Raw genomic sequence first — 9,875 nt, 5'->3', positions numbered from 1 at the left:
GGAGTTCAGAAGGATGAGGGGTGATCTTATAGAAACATTTAAAATAATGAAAGGGATAGACAAGATAGAGGCAGAGAGGTTGTTTCCACTGGTAGGGGAGACTAGAACTAGGGGGCACAGCCTCAAAATACGGAGGAGCCAATTTAAAACCAAGTTGAGAAAGAATTTCTTCCACCAGAGGGTTGTGAATCTGTGGAATTCTCTGCCCAAGGAAGCAGTTGAGGCTAGCTCATTGAATGTTTTCAAGTTAAAGATAGATGGATTTTTAACCAATAAGGGAATTAAGGGTTACGGGAAGAGGGCGGGAAAGTGGAGCTGAGTCCACGACCAGATCAGCCATGATCTTATTGAATGGCGGAGCAGGCTCGAGGGGCTAGATGGCCTACTCCTGTTCCTAATTCTTATGTTCTTATGTTCTTATGTTCTTATAACACGGCGATGAGAATTGTACAGTGTACTGCAAGTGTGGTCCAAAGAAAGTTTGATACCAGTTCAACAGAACTTCACTACTTTTCAACACTATCCATCTTGAATTAACCCTTGGTGCTCCATTTTCTTTTTATGGATGTATAACCCGCATCACGACCTTTACTGTTTATTTGTATTTCTACCATGAAATCCCTTTGCTCCTCGACCTCACTTAGATTCTTATTCTCACGTAGTATTTGACCTTATCTTTCTTACCAAAATACATGACCTCACTCTGTCTGTGTTGGATCGAATTTGCCAATTCAATATCCAGTCTACAAGATTATTAATGTCTTGTTGTCGTTTGTTGCAGTCCTCCTCAATAATGTCTATCAGCCCCACTCCAATTTGGCCTCATCTGAAAGTGTAGAAATTGTTTTTTTGATTCTAAAGTCTAAATGGACAATTTAAATTGTGAACAGCATTGGTCCCACACTGATCCTCATGGGAGCCCACTTTACACCTTCTGCACTCAGAATAACTGTCCTATACTTCTGCTTTCTGTCTTGGGGTCAGCTCGCTATACATTCCACGACTTGTCCCCTAACACCGCAAGCTCTGACCTTATTCATTATTCTAATATGTGGTACCTCATCAAAGACTTTTTGGAAATTTAAGTATATTATATCGACCACATTACCCTGGTCTACTCTCCCTGTTACTTCTTCAATGAAATCAAAGAAGTTGGTCAAGCAATACTTTTGCTTTTGAATCCATGCTGATTATACATAATTATATTTTTGGTTTATAGATATTCTTCTATTCTCTACTTTAGCAGAGATTCCATTATTTTCCTACCACCGAAGTTACACTGACTGGTCTATAGTTCCCCGGACATGTTCTATCTCCCATCTCAAATATAAGTATTACGTTAGCTATCCGCCATTCCTCTGACACTACACATTTTTCAAACTATTCATTAAATATTTGTAATATTGCTCCTGCTATCTCTTCGCTGAATTATTTTAAAGTGTATGGATGTAATCCATCCAGACCAGGGGTTGAATCCTCCTTTCATTTGGTTTGTTCATTTAATATTTCTCCTCTTACTTATTGCAGTTATATAATTTCCCATACATTATTCCACCGTCATGTCCATCTGCCCTGTGTCCCTGGTAAATACAGAGGCAAAGTAATTATTTCATATTTTATGTAATTTTTCCATCGCTTCATGTGATTTAATATTGTCCATCGATTTGTGGCCCTATTCCCATCCGACATTCTTTTTTAAATGAATGTGCCTGTAGAAAGTTAGATGAGCGATTATGTTATCGGCCACCTAATAGTGGGAAGGATAAAGAGGTGTAAATTTAGGTAAAATGCAGAAAGATTCAGGATCTGTCGTGATAATGTGGGACTTCAAAGTAAACTGGGAAAATAACCATGCAAAGGGAAAATGCAGGGGAGGATTTCCTGAAATCTGTATCAGAACTTTCTCCATCAGTATGTTTCCAGCACGATGGGGAAGAAAGCAGTTCTGGATCTCGGAAATGGATTAAGTAGAGCATGTTTCTGTGGAGGAGCATTGAGGAAACAGTGATCACAATTACATTAGGTTTAGAGTAGTTATGGAAAAGGAGAAGGTATAATCATGTGTGAAAATACCCAACTGTAGGAGGACTAATTTTTTGAGTTGAAAGGGATCCGGCCCAAGTAGATTGAAACCAAAGATTTCTCGGTAAAACAGTAAATGCACATTGGGAGACTTTCAAAAAGGAGATAGATCGGGTAACGACTAGACACGTTCTCATGCAGGGTGCAGAAATAGCATGATAGCTAGCTACAGCTCGGTGGATGAATGAAGATCAACTAAAACACAAAAACGGAAGCTTGTGATAAACTTCAGGCTCATATTTCAGTAGAGAACCAAGCAGAATACAGAATGTACAGAGAAGGATTATCAAAGGAGGAGGAAGTAGAATCAGCAGAAAAACAGGATATTCGCCCATAGTACTTATCTGAGGAAGGACACACTTGCCTTGGAGGTGGTGCAACAGAGGTTCAACAGATTGATTCCTGGGATGAGAGGGCTGTCCTATGTTGAGAGATTGTGTCGAATATGCCGATTCTCTCTTGGGTTTCGAAGAATCGGAGGTGATCTCGTTGAAACGGACAATATTCATAAGGGGATTGACAGGGTAGATGTTGAGAAGCCTGGCTAGCTCAGTCGGTAGAGCATGAGACTCTTAATCTCAAGATCATGGGTTTGAGCCCCATGTTCGTCGATTACAGTTCCTTAAAATTTATGTTGCTTTCACAGGAAAACATCATTGATGAACACATTATCTTCTTTTGCACAATGAAAGAATTACGAACTGACGGAGAGTTGATAATTTAATCATCTGTTCTGTGCTCTGCATAAGAACACAAGAACCAGGAGCAGGAGTCGGCCATTTGGCCCTTCGAGCCTGCCTTCTTTTGCACTGAAACAAATTATAACCGTGAGTTTAAATTAGCAGTGCGAGATATTTACAGGGCACCTTTCAATGCTTCACAAACCCATTCCTTTCGCAACAGCCACCCGGGATCGTTTCCCGGTTTGGGAAGTATATTTGATATCACCGCTTGCAATTGAAGTGGAGTAATTTTATTACGTCAGATGGATGTCCCAAAGCACTTCAGAGTGGCGTCAAAACAAATGAGTTTGCAATTTAAAACACTGAATGTCAGGAGTGGGATTTAAACCCACACCTCCAGAGGAGACTGCGACCTGAACGCAGCACCTTAGACCGCTCGGCCATCCTGACTGTTTGATGCTTCAGTTACAAGTTATTACTCAGGAAAGTTTCGGACCGGGCGCTTGTTCAGTGTTGCTGGAAGGCCCAGTGATCGGGATATCCTCTCCCCCGGGGTTTTCCTGAGTCTGTGATCGGTGCACAGGGAGGTTTGGCCCGGGTTGGAGGTAGCTTATATCCCAGGGATGAACAATAACACTCTGAGCTCTGGAACTGGGGAAGAGCGAATAATTAATGAGCTGTTTGTGGGTTTCAAATGCAACTTAGATCTGATGGTATAAACCGATAGTGTTGTTTCACAGAATGAAAGAAATACGAACAAGCACAATCGAAATTTCAATAACTGAACTTTAATAATGAGTGAAACTTTAACCCTTGATGAAGTTTTATCCCCGATCTGATTTTACACACTCTGTGTTTGAGTAGATTAGTTTTAAAATGTTCATTGCTCATGCGACAATGTACCCTGGACTGCTTTTGTTCAATTTTATTGCAGACAAGTTTTTGCTTCACAAATAATGTTTCCGCCCAGGCTCGCAACAGAGACCTTTCGCGTGTGAGGCAAACATGATAACCGCTACACTACGGAAACTGCTGCTTAGCACAGTGCCCAGAGAGAAGTGTTCAGCAACAAGCTGAAATGCTCAATCCCTCTCTCTGAAAAAAGTTCCTTTCACAAACATTTCTCTGACCGGAACTGCACCAAACAACAATGTTCACCTTTCAAAGTCATTAAACTCCCCAATTTCCACATCTGCAATGTTAAGGACAAGGACTGAAAGCGCTTTGCGATCAGAAAATTGCCGGAAACCCCTGTGGCTAATGACAGGACTTTTGATGGTTGATTTCCGTACACACCATGTGTTATGTATTTAACCTTTGGCCACCTGTATCATACCACCACCAGAGGGCCTACCTGTTGGAGTCCCAAGGGTTCCCAGCATCCATTGGTATATATAAGCACACTGGAGTCTTATTAAAGGAGCTAATGTCACACTTACTCATTGTTCTTTATTTTAAGCGTATCAATTGGCGACGAGACAACGAACAACCACGCGAAAATGCAAGTAACAGTTGATATAACTTGATAACAGCACAGCTGGCAATGATTGCGGAATATATTGGTGCAGCCAAAACGCACAATGACAACCTGGAACTGCACGGCACAGAATCCTCAGGGAAAAACAATTAAAGGCTTTGTCCCTGAATGGGCTACGATCCACCAACCTTGCAGTTAATAGCTGAACGCACTAATCCATTGCACCACAGAGACTGATAGATGCACATATTGCAAGACATCCCTGTGATATCTTCACATAGCACAACACACACAGCTTCCTAACATGCAGGCTGCTCTCTCGGAACTCTCCGGAAAGAGCCTGTTCTGTTTAATGATTAACTGTACAGTTGCAGTACACAATACGTCCACATCCACAGTGTGGCGCTACAAGCATTACATGCTTACAGACATTACAATCCCAAACCAGGGTGTCAGTCAGTTAAAGCTTCAGATTGCTCTGACCGGGATGGAACTTGTTCACTCTCAGTTGTACTTTTCCCAAATAAAGGGTGGGACATTCATTGTGGATGTGTGGAAGCAGTCTGGTCCCGCACACTGCAGACACTTCCATGTCACCACCAACCAGCTCTCCCACAACCGGTGTGATCTACCTTCCAGCCTTCCGGTGCCTTGTCTGTGACGAAGTATTCTGATTGTCCCGAAGCCGGTATCCTTTGTCATCAATAGGGTTTTAAGTTGTTTCGGTAATTTTTACCAGCTGGACAGTCGAGGCACAAATTGTAGAGTGGAACACTTGCGTGGACCCCGGCTTTCTAGTGGTTGATTTTCCTGATTGGGTCCGTCAGTCGCGGTGATCCGGTTGATGCCTGTTACCAAGTCAGTTGGTATTGATGTTCCACTGATTGGTTTTTTGAAGTTCTTTTCTCTGATGTCGTGATGTCTCTTCCTGTGTTTTCTTGCCGTGTGCTCTCGATCTTGATCTTGTTGTTCCAAAGTAATGGTCAGAAAAATAGGTTGCTCTTGGTACGATAGGCCCCCAGTTATACTCTGAGAGGCTGCTTAATCTTCGTGCCAAATCTAACGTTTCTTTTGTTTAAGTTTTGCTGCCCATTGATTTAAGTGGTCTTCTTTGTATAAGTTTTGGCGGACTAGCTAACTGAGACTTGATTAAATGTTTTAATCTGGTGTTGATAGACTTTGGGATAGTGATACTCCTTATTTATGAACTGATGAACTCTTGTCCATTGTAATAGCACTGCTTTGGCTTCAGGAAGTCTGGGCTGAGCCAAATATTTCTATACATGTTGAAAAGGTGTTGGAATATGGATGTGATATTTGGGTCCTGTGGGTGGGGTGGATAATGTTTCTTCCGTGATCGATTGTTTAAATGCTAATGTTTTCTGCGAGCCTGACTACGGTTAAACAGCTCCCCCAGACAAACTGATTAGCTACAATATCCAAACTCTAAATCCCACCCCTCTGTCACTGCAGCTTTTCCCCACAGGCCCAAACATGTCTTTTAAAATCCCAAACTTGATTAAGAATTGTAGATTTCTTCCATATGCTTTTTAGAATCCCAAACTTTATGTTTACTCATCCCAAATCGAATTTCCTTTTCAGTGAGTCCAAACACTGGGGGGTTTCCACGAATTTTGGAATCTACATAGGCAGTCCCTCGGAATCGAGGAAGACTTGCTTCCACTCCGAAAATGAGTTCTTTGGTGGCTGAACAGTCCAATACTAGCGCCACAGACCTTATCACAGGTGGGACAGATAGTCGTTGAGGGAAGGGATGGGTGGGACAGGTTTGCCGAACGCTCTTTCTGCTGTCTACACTTGATTTCTGCATGCACTCGGCGATGAGACTCGAGGTGCTCAGCGCCCTCTCGGATGCACTTCCTCCACTTAGGGTGGTCTTGGGTCAGGGACTCCTGAGAGTCAGTGGGGATGTTGCACTTTATCAGGGATGCTTTGATTGTGTCCTTGTAGAGTTTCTGCTGCCCACCTTTGGCTCGTTTGCCATGACGGAGCTCCGAGTAGAGCACTTGCTTTGGGAGTCTCTTGTCTGGCAAGAGGACAATGTGGCCTGCCCAGCGGAGCTGATCGAGTGTGGTCAGTGCTTCAAAGCTGGGGATGTTAGCCTGAATAAGGTAGTTGATGTTGGTGCGTCTGTCCTCCCAGGGGATTTGTTGGATCTTGCGGAGACATCGTTGGTATTATTTCTTCAGCAACTTGAGGTGTCTACTGTACATGGTCCATGTCTCTGAGCCTTACAGGAGGGCAGGTATTACTACAGCCCTGTAGACTATGAGCTTGGTGGCAGTTTTGAGGGCCTGGTCTTCAAACACTCTTTTCCTCAAGCGGCCGAAGGCTGCACTTGAGCATGGAGGCCGTGTTGAATCTCGTCGTCGATGCCTGCTCTTGTTGATAGGAGGCTCCCGAGATATGGGAAGTGGTCCATGGTGTCCAGGGCCGCGCCATGGATCTTGATGACTGGGGGGTAGTGCTGTGCGGTGAGGACAGGCTGGTGGAGGACCTTTGTCTTACGGATGTTTAAAGTAAGGCCCATGTTTTCATAGGCCTCAGTAAATACGTCGACGATGTCCTGGAGTTCAGCCTCCGTATGTGCGCGGACGCAGGCCTTGGTGAGGCCACACCTGGAATATTGTGTACAGTTTTGGTCTCCTAATCTGAGGAAGAACGTTCTTGCTATTGAGGGAGTGCAGCGAAGGTTCACCAGACTGATTCCCGGGAGGGCAGGACTGACATGTCAAGAAAGACTGGATCAACTAGACTTATATTCACTGGAATTTAGAAGAATGAGAGGGGATTACATGGAAACATAAAATTCTGACGGGATGGGACAGGTTAGATGCAGAAAGTATGTTCCCGATGTTGGGGAAGTCCAGAACCAGGGGTCACAGTGTGAGGAAAAGGGGTAAGCCATTTAGGACCGAGATGAGGATAAACTTCTTCACTCAGAGAATTCTGAACCTGTGGAATTCTCTACCACAGAAAGTTGTTGAGGCCAGTTCGTTAGATATATTCAAAAGGGAGTTAAATGTGGCAATTACGGCTAAAGGTATCAAAGGTATGGGGAGAAAGCAGGAAAGGGGTACTGAGGTGCATGATCAACCATGATCATATTGAATGGTGGTGCAGGCTCTAAGGGCCGAATGGCCTAATCCTGCACCTGTTTTCTATGTTTCTATGTTTCTATGCAAAGCACAGAAAAAATGGTTGGAGTATCGACTCTGCCTCAGTTAGCATTTCTTTCATTGTGCAAAAGAAGGTGACAGATTAATTAATGATGCAATCCCGTGAAAGCAACACAAAAGTTTAACAAATAAACATACGGTGACTGGCAGGTGAGCACTGCTTCTGACACCCGGTGGGAATGGGCGGGGATTTTAAAGCCCCTTGCATTGGGAAACCTTCAGATAGTCAAACATTTCCGATGTGCTGTATCGACCTCGTGGCGCAACGGTAGCGTGTCTGACCCCAGATCACGTCGAGGTCACTGTTCTTCAGGGTAATTCGGGAATTAATATTTTCTTTGCTGTTTGGCAATTCCCAGACCCTTGCTCCAAGGTCTGTCTCACTGGTTCCCCGGTGTCAGACAGAGATACGCCTGCTGCCCTCATTTATTTCATGTGGCAGGACACAAAAGTTCAAAATCAACCTGCAGATGGCCACATACAGCATTAAATAGTCAGGATGGCGGAGCGGTCTCAGATGCTGTGGTCAGTTTATAGTTTTTTTTCTGGAAGCGTGGGTTCAAATCCCACTTCTTCATTCTCGTCATTGAGCAAAACTCATTGTTTGACACCACGACCAACTCCTTAAAAGTGGGATTCAGCAGTTCACCTGCTCGCTTCACATTTCTGTCTGACCAGGTGCTGAAAGGGGAGATGATTCCGCAGTTTTGCGGTTAACACGTTCGCCTCACACGCGAAAGCTCACCGGGTGGGAATATTTTCTGGAACTTTCTCCTCGTGCTCAGGGGCGAGTTTGTTCTCCTGTGAAAGGTCATAAGATCATAAACATGTAAGGATTAGGGGCCGGAGTAGGCCATTCAGCCCCTCTAGTCTGGTCCACCATTCAAGAAGATCCTGGCAGTTCCTCGACAGCAAGTTTAAACATCTGGGGCGGAGCCAAAAGGCACCTGGCTGTAATCAACGACAAAAAGGTGTATTTTGCAGAAGCCCAGCAAACTCAGTCAGGAGATCATGAGATTCTAAAACGAGCCCCACGTTGGATGATTATTTTTCATAGAATTATATAATCAGAAGTTTACAGCACGGAAGGAGGCCATTTCGGCCCATTGTGACCGTGCCGGCCAATAACAGGCTCTCCAGCCTAATCCCACTTTCCAGCTCTCGGTCCATATCCCTGCAGGTTACAGCACTTCAGATGCACATCCAAGCACTTTTTAAATGTGGTGAGCATTTCTGCCTCTATCACCCTTTCAGGCAGTGAGTTCCAGACCCCCACAAACCTCTGCGTGAAGAGATTTCGCCTCAAATCCCCCCGACACCTTCTACCAAGACTTTAAATTTCTGCCCCATGGTTGCTGACCCCTCTGCTATGGGAAATGGGCCCATTCTATCCAATATATCACGGCCCCTCATAATTGTATACACTTCAATGATGCCTCCCCTCAGCCCACTTTGTTCCAAGAAAAACAAACCCAGCCGATCCAATCTGTTTTCATAGCTAAGATTCTCCACTCCCGATAACATCCTCGAAATCTCCTCTGTAAGTCTCCAGTGCAATCACAGTCTTCTTCCTGTAAAGTGGTGACGAGAACTGCACGCAGTACTCCAGCTGTGGCCTAACCAGTGTTTTATATTCAAGCATAACCCACCTGCTCTCTTATTCTATGCCTCAGCTAATAAAGGCCAGCATTCATTATGTCTTCTTAACCAGCTAATCCACCTTGCCTGCTACCTTAAGGGATCTGTGGACATGCACTCCCAGGTCGCTTTGTTCCTCTACAATTCTCAATGTCCTACCATTTAATGTTTAATCTCTTTCTTTTGTGTCTGTAAGCACTCAAGTAATGACTCCATGAGGCAAGGTATTGTACTTGAACTGTGGTGACCTTAGTCCATTTATTGCAGCTCCTGAGTGAGGGTACAGTATGGTGAGCTCCGTTTTATACCTGGTTACCTGTCGTGTACCGGTGATCCCGAGGTCTCCACCAGTTGCACCCTCTGGTGGTACAGGCATCGTGTATACAGTGTGAAGGTACATCCAGTAGTCTTATGTAACTGTACATTGAGTGTACAGGGAGTATACTTATATTATACAGACACAACATCACTCTCCCCTTCGTCTTGTGCCACTGGCCTTTTCATTGTGTGCTCTGGCCCGAGACTTGAGTGCCCAAAGTCCTTGCACCTTGTCAATGCTTTGGCTTGGCTCTCTCCCTGTGGACCCCCAAGTCCTTATTACCACGACATTGGGAAATGTTCAGCAGTGGATGGTTGGAGGTTGCAGTGGGGGTTGAGTGGGTTCTGGGTGTGATCCATGTGTGTCCATGGCTACATACATCCATTCCCCCCCCTTACATAGACCATGTGTGTGGCTCAACACCTGCATGTGCAGACCTGTACAGACAGAAATAACAAAAAAACATCGGATTAGTT

At 44.4% G+C, this 9,875-nt stretch overlaps 2 non-coding genes across 2 annotated transcripts; one reads left to right on the top strand and one right to left on the bottom strand.

Moving 5' to 3' along the window:
* Positions 1 to 2,620: 2,620 nt before the first annotated feature.
* trnak-cuu (transfer RNA lysine (anticodon CUU)) lies at positions 2,621 to 2,693 on the top strand. The gene has a single exon. It is a non-coding gene; the product is annotated as a tRNA-Lys (tRNA).
* A 439-nt stretch (positions 2,694 to 3,132) lies between these two features.
* trnal-cag (transfer RNA leucine (anticodon CAG)) lies at positions 3,133 to 3,215 on the bottom strand. The gene has a single exon. It is a non-coding gene; the product is annotated as a tRNA-Leu (tRNA).
* Between the last annotated feature and the right edge of the window lie 6,660 nt (positions 3,216 to 9,875).

The sequence above is a fragment of the Pristiophorus japonicus genome, chromosome 28 (genome assembly GCF_044704955.1).
Source record: "Pristiophorus japonicus isolate sPriJap1 chromosome 28, sPriJap1.hap1, whole genome shotgun sequence".
Taxonomy (NCBI): domain Eukaryota; kingdom Metazoa; phylum Chordata; class Chondrichthyes; family Pristiophoridae; genus Pristiophorus; species Pristiophorus japonicus.
The sequence above is the reverse complement of the archived record's forward strand: the minus strand, read 5'-3'. Positions and strand labels throughout refer to the sequence as shown.